Below are 7500 nucleotides of genomic sequence, written 5' to 3'. Positions count from 1 at the left end.
CCCACCCTCTCTCTCTCTCGCTTGCTCTCTCTCTCTCTTACACACTCACACACACACATACATACTGTGAGTAATATTTGTGGGTGTGAATAATGTATCGTCTCAAATAGCGCCTCTTGGGCTACCAAACATTAATAAATGGCTTTGGCCGCAAAACTTCGAGCGTAATGGGGTGTAAAGGTATAGGTATCGATTACCTTGTTTTCCTTTTATTTCGTTTGGGTGCTTCTTACGAACCACGACCTCCAGTCGGATTCATGAATCGCGAATCACGCTTTGGTTGGGGTCAGCTTGAGTCATCATCATTATCATTGATGTTCATTATTACCTAGGAGGCGTCGCCACCGCAGCACCCAGGCTCCGCGCCGCCGCACGCCCAGGCCCATCAATACCATTTTAACTATCAATGCTTTATCATAATGATCATCATTATCATCATCACTGTGATTATGTCATAAGCATTATTATCATTATCATTATCATTTTCATTGATATTTTTCATTATCACTATAATCAATTCTGTTGTTTGTGCGAGTGACAAACAACAGAATTGATTATACGCACAGAGGTAGACACGAATAATCGTCCTATTCTTCTAGATTATCTAAGATGAATGAAAGTCCTGACACCGAGGACTTTCAGCGTCAGGAGAGGCGATGGAATTAGGTTAGGAAGGAGGGAAGAGAAGTTGCTCAGTGGGCGCGTCGGCCGGACAGCCTCTTCATTATGGCGGCTTCGACCCTGCTCACGTCCTCAGTGAGCCCTACCAGTAGCAAGGGCATGTTTTCAGCCCTCGGCCACAAGAATTGAACGCCATAGTTGCGCTCAATCCATGCGGCCATGCTGCCTTCGGGGCCGAGCACCAGGATGTGCTCCTCGGGCCTGATGTGGAGCGGCACGAGGACGTGCTCGGGGCGGAGCTGAGGTTCGCCATGAGCTCGAGCTCGGCGACGGTGGCCCGGGCGTTTTCCTTGAAGCCCGTCACCAGGATCTGGGCGCCGGGCTTGTTCCGCTCAGGGAGCTGGATCGTCACCCCATGCCTCTGGGCGACATGACGGATTCGGAATCCGCCCTTGCCGATGACCTTGCCGATCCGCCCGGGCTCGACGCAGACCGGAATCGTCCCCTTCAGCTCCTCTCGGCGACACCGCTACTCGGCGAATTCTTCATTACGGTGGCGCCTCTCTGCTACCTGGAGTTGTACGGAGGCCACGGCCTTTTCGGCTGCGCCCAAAGGCCCCTCGACCACCAGGGGCAATTCAGGGTGCTCGCGGGAGTGGGTGCTGAGCTTAACCCCGAACCCCTCCTGGACCATGGAGGCGTGGCATCTGCCTTTTCCTATGGCGATGCCGATGTCTTCGGGAAGGATCTCCACCGGGAGGACCACGTGCTGTTGGGGCACGTGGACGAGCTCCTCCATCTTCATGATGGCCCCGCGCACATTGACGGACAGGTCAGATACGACGATGGGCGATTCCCTGTCCTTGGGAACGTTAACCCGGACGCCGTACTTTTCCCTGATGTAACTGATGCGGGCGCCGCCCTTGCCGATGGCCTTGCCGTAGTGCGCTGGCGCGATGTCAGGGGAAGCGCTTTCAGAGCTGCGGACCTGTCCTTCGATGTCCGCGAGCTTTTTGAGCATCAGCGCACGGTCCTTTTCCTTGCCGATTAAGGCACAGGATTCCGAAGGATCGTCCTCCCTCAACGGCATCTTCAGCCAAATCCCGGGGGCCTGCTTGGTCTTCAGGAGTGGCTGCAGGTCCACAGGTATTTGCAAAAGCATGCGCAGGGGCCTGTTGCCGCAAATGCAGGCTTCCATGTGCTGAATAGAGGCCTGAGCGACCTCTTGCTTGCCCTTGACGAGGAAGGGCGCCACGAGGTTGCCGGCGTGGGGCCTGACGAGCTTCACGCCGACATTCTCCGCGACCTTGCCAGACTGCTGGAGGAATCGCCGACGGTCCTCCTAAGCTACATACTTGGGCAGGCTAACGCCAGCATTAGCCTGCTTGGGGAGGGTCTGGCCGGATGGTTTTTTCACAACCGGCTTCGGTCGATAAGACATGGGTTCTTCGATAGTGAATCCGAAGAGCTCGGCGGCAAAGTATGAGTCATAATTAGTGTTTAGGTTCAGAGAGGCGGTCACGGGCGCATCTTGTTGCACTGTAGTTGATGGGAGTCTGTCATTTCCTCCTTAGATGACTAAGGAGGATTTGTTGCTTTTTTTGTTTTGTTTCTCTATTTCTTCTTCTTTCCCTTATGCATTTCTTTTGTCACCTTTTCCAATTCTGATGGGAAAGGAAGGTTATTCGATCCTTCTATTGCAGGCTGTGATGGGGAAGAAGGAAGGTCGAATGACCCTTCTATTGCTGGCTGTGATGGGGAAGAAGGAAGGTCAAATGACCCTTCTATTACTGGCTGTGATGGGGAAGAAGGAAGGTCAAATGACCCTTCATTTGACCTTCTATTGCTGGCTGTGATGGGGAAGAAGGAAGGTCAAATGACCCTTCTATTGCTGGCTGTGATGGGGAAGAAGGAAGGTCAAATGACCCTTCTATTGCTGGCTGTGATGGGGAAGAAGGAAGGTCAAATGACCCTTCTATTGCTGGCTGTGATGGGGAAGAAGGAAGGTCAAATGACCCTTCTATTGCTGGTTGTGATGGGGAAGAAGGAAGGTCAAATGACCCTTCTATTGCTGGCTGTGATGGGGAAGAAGGAAGGTCAAATGACCCTTCTATTGCTGGCTGTGATGGGGAAGAAGGAAGGTCAAATGACCCTTCTATTGCTGGCTGTGATGGGGAAGAAGGAAGGTCAAATGACCCTTCATTTGACCTTCTATTGCTGGCTGTGATGGGGAAGAAGGAAGGTCAAATGACCCTTCTATTGCTGGCTGTGATGGGGAAGAAGGAAGGTCAAATGACCCTTCTATTACTGGCTGTGATGGGGAAGAAGCAAGGTCAAATGACCCTTCTTTTGACCTATTGCTGGCTGTGATGGGGAAGAAGGAAGGTCAAATGACCCTTCTATTGCTGGCTGTGATGGGGAAGAAGGAAGGTCAAATGACCCTTCTATTGCTTGCTGTGATTTGGAAGAAGGAAGGTCAAATGACCCTTCATTTGACCTTCTATTGCTGGCTGTGATGGGGAAGAAGGAAGGTCAAATGACCCTTCTATTGCTGGCTGTGATGGGGAAGAAGGAAGGTCAAATGACCCTTCTATTGCTGGCTGTGATGGGGAAGAAGGAAGGTCAAATGACCCTTCTATTGCTGGCTGTGATGGGGAAGAAGGAAGGTCAAATGACCCTTCTATTACTGGCTGTGATGGGGAAGAAGCAAGGTCAAATGACCCCTCTTTTGACCTTCTATTGCTGGCTGTGATGGGGAAGAAGGAAGGTCAAATGACCCTTCTATTGCTGGCTGTGATGGGGAAGAAGGAAGGTCAAATGACCCTTCTATTGCTGGCTGTGATGGGGAAGAAGGAAGGTCAAATGACCCTTCTATTGCTGGCTGTGATGGGGAAGAAGGTCAAATGACCCTTCTATTGCTGGCTGTGATGGGGAAGAAGGAAGGTCAAATGACCCTTCTATTGCTGGCTGTGATGGGGAAGAAGGAAGGTCAAATGACCCTTCTATTACTGGCTGTGATGGGGAAGAAGCAAGGTCAAATGACCCCTCTTTTGACTTTCTATTGCTGGCTGTGATGGGGAAGAAGGAAGGTCAAATGACCCTTCTATTGCTGGCTGTGATGGGGAAGAAGGAAGGTCAAATGACCCTTCTATTGCTGGCTGTGATGGGGAAGAAGGAAGGTCAAATGACCCTTCTATTACTGGCTGTGATGGGGAAGAAGCAAGGTCAAATGACCCCTCTTTTGACCTTCTATTGCTGGCTGTGATGGGGAAGAAGGAAGGTCAAATGACCCTTCTATTGCTGGCTGTGATGGGGAAGAAGGAAGGTCAAATGACCCTTCTATTGCTGGCTGTGATGGGGAAGAAGGAAGGTCAAATGACCCTTCTATTGCTGGCTGTGATGGGGAAGAAGGAAGGTCAAATGACCCTTCTATTGCTGGCTGTGATGCGGGGCTGGCTGTGGCTGCGGCGCGTCGTTGGATGCCAAGGACGACGAGCCCGGCGACGATGAATGAGGCGGCGACTGCGACGACCGCTGTCAGTGCCATTTGCGTCTTCTGCTCCTTGGTGCTCTCAGCGAGTGCCGCTGCCGCCGAAGGTCGACGATTCGTGGAGTGAGCCACGGCTGCTTCTCCCTCAGCGGGCACTCGATGGAGGGACCGGCGGCGATGATCAAGCGGGGGATGCGGCCGGACAGATCTCTTATTTCCGCGATCTGCTTGGCCACGGAGGCTTCTTGCCGTATAAGACGTCTGTATTGTATGAAAAAGGACTAAAAATTAGGATATTCCCTTAGCCTTGACTATACGCCTTTATTTGTCGTTGTAGCGGCTGGTGTCCAGCACCTTGTCGGTGTTTCCCCTCCAAACCCATTGCTTTCGATATCCGTCTTTCACATATTTATTTCGTTATTTTTGGTAATGAAATGATTTTGGAAATATAATGGCGTATGAACTAATGTCATATGTTCTTTTCCAAATAACATATCAAAAGTTTACTATTATCTAAATAGCGGATCCAGGTGATATAAGACGAAGTGAGAGAGAGAGTAGCTGCTTAGGATAATGCAGAGCCATATGTTATTATACATCCTTCATATATGAATAAAGGATATTTCCGTCTGACGATTATTAAATATGAATAAGTTCCAACAATGTTCGGTTTTTTATATATAGAAAATATGATAAGGAATTGAAATAAAACGATGTGATAAAATTTCTTGATAATAATTTTCGAAATAATATACGATAATTTATTTCTTGAAGCAGGTTTCCAATATACCCATCAAATTAACAAGTAAACAGGAATAAAAGCAATCCCTATTTCTCTCTCTCTCCCTGTATACTTCAGTCATTATTGCACTTCGCCTAATTTCCGTACTTTCCAACCTCCACACATTCGAACTAGCCTAACTATGCCTTAGTTGTTTGAAGGTGGGCCTCCTTTCAGGGCAAGAAGGGCATGATCTCATTGAGCCAGGACTGGCGAGGCGTCACCGCTTTTGTTGCTGGCTGTACATAGAATTGTTTTGTATTGTGTAATCATCCATTACTTCCCCTTATTGTTGCTCTGTTGGGATTTTACAAAATATACTGGTCTAAAATATCATCGTTCTCCATTCCAGCGAATATTACACTCGCTGGCGGAGAAACAAAGAGAAGGGGCCGCGTGCGTGTTCTTGAAGTGCGAGTCCCAGGTCTTGTAATTCTACAGACCGAAATAACTATCTTTCAAACCAACATTCCCATGAAATGCAGAAATACAAATACAGGGTGATATAAAACTCTCTCTCTCTCTCTCTCTCTCTCTCTCTCTCTATATATATATATATATATATATATATATATATATATATATATATATATATATATATATATATATATATGTCTATACAGATCATTTCTGGTAGAAAAACCCACAATAACATTGACTGTTGTCTCTCTTCAGTAAATCTAGTTTGTGCTTTGTGGGTTTTTCTACCATAGTATCAACACGGTAGTTTTTCCATTCAGCACAGATCATTTCTGTGTATTTCATGACCTTATGTTTATATTGTTACTACCATTTGCTTGTTGTGTTTGCTGAAGGATGAAACTGGCGAAATATCCAAACATAAACAAAATAAAGTACTCTATATGAATGGCATATCATTCGTATTTATTTGTCGCCTTAGCTACATTATTTCTTTTAATCGAATACTTACATTCTTAATGAAGAAAAAGAGGTAAAACTTCGGAAATTGTAACGAAAAAAACGGTGTTTCGTTTTATTTTTTCACCATTCTATCTTTATTATAAAATGTTTATCATTTCTATGTACTCCGTTTTCCGTACATGCAGGGTATTCAGATGAAACAAGATCTTAGTGACGTATTTCCTCAAAACATGATTTAATTTAATACCTTAGTACGTGGGTGAGTTCGAGAACGTTCTTCCTACACAGTGGTCCCCAACCTTTTTGCAGATCAAAGCAAATATTCAACAATATCTACAATACTTATTCAATTCTACTACAAGATCCTGAAAGACATTCTAATTCCGTATATAACTGATACGAAAACCGAAGAACAAGCAAACCTGTTTACAATATTTTCCCTGTGGTTCACCTCCCAGACTCCCAAGAGGTTAATATCCCAACGACTGGGAACCACTGTTTCAATGATATACAAACCTATACAGCTCCCCTGAGGGTCTGAATTCAATCCAATGCTTTTTCTTGTACTCGATTCATAGGTTAGTACACAAAGAACGCACTCTCTAGTAATGCATATGTGAGTGGTTTGCCGATACATATACAAGACCAGTGCCAGGCTTGTCATTTTTATACAATTCTAGGAAAAGGAGACGGGAATGCTATCGATTCCTTGAGGTTGTTGTTACGGCGTGGCAAATAAGTTACAATAGTTCGTCAAATTACATGTAAAAAACAAAAAAGCAACTCACTGCCTCTTGACTGAAATATTCCGATTCGCTAATTCTTGTCCTTATTCCATTGTTGTTGTTGTTGTTGTTTGTTTGTTTTTTGTAAAATAATTATCAGATGTTCTGGTTAACACTGTATATATGACAAAAATGATTGGGACTTTGTAGAAATAACCAAATTAAATACAAAGAAAAAGAAAAATATGTACGGAAAAGATTATTGCTTTGATGGACGATATAGACATAAATGATGAAATGAAATCTTGGTAAAACGTAAAATCACTTGCAAATTTGCACGTCTCATAAAAGTACAGGAAAATTCAGTAAAGATTTCCCGTATCTTCAAAATAGTGCAATTTGAGCTTCTTTCGTATTTTCTAGAACGTAAAATGTGATGATTATGGACATTCCTGGTATAAGATCCTGTTCAGTATCCCGGTCAACAGCAAAATAGTAGTAATAGTGTGTTATTTTACTAAAAGGTATAAAAAGAAGAATAGCAGAATTAACAACACACACACACACACTCTATCACCATCATCACCATGTACCCCACTTTTCTTTCACTGTGTCACACCCAAAGCACGGCTTCGCTTCGTTTCAGACTTGTCTTTGTTTTGTTTTGTTTTTTCTCCTCGCACTCTGAATGGTACGAAACTATGCTATCACATATTTATTGCTACCTACGAGCGATTTCACGTGCATGGAACACCACCGTCGTCTTGCTTACAGCTCACTTTTTTTAACTCGAACCGTTTATTTCCCTCTGTGGCTTAATAGATCCATAAGACTCTATTGCCTTTTTCAAATGTACCGATTTTCGCCATAGCTTGGACGGCACCGCATCTTCCTTTTAGAAAATAACCACTGACATTAATGAGTATGTCGCACATTTCGATGGGTTAACCAATGTACTTAAAATAGAATTTCTCAAAAAAAAAAAAAAAATCGTGCCATTT

The sequence above is a fragment of the Penaeus vannamei genome, chromosome 24 (assembly GCF_042767895.1).
Source record: "Penaeus vannamei isolate JL-2024 chromosome 24, ASM4276789v1, whole genome shotgun sequence".
Taxonomy (NCBI): Eukaryota; Metazoa; Arthropoda; class Malacostraca; order Decapoda; family Penaeidae; genus Penaeus; species Penaeus vannamei.
This window is presented reverse-complemented; position numbering follows the sequence as displayed.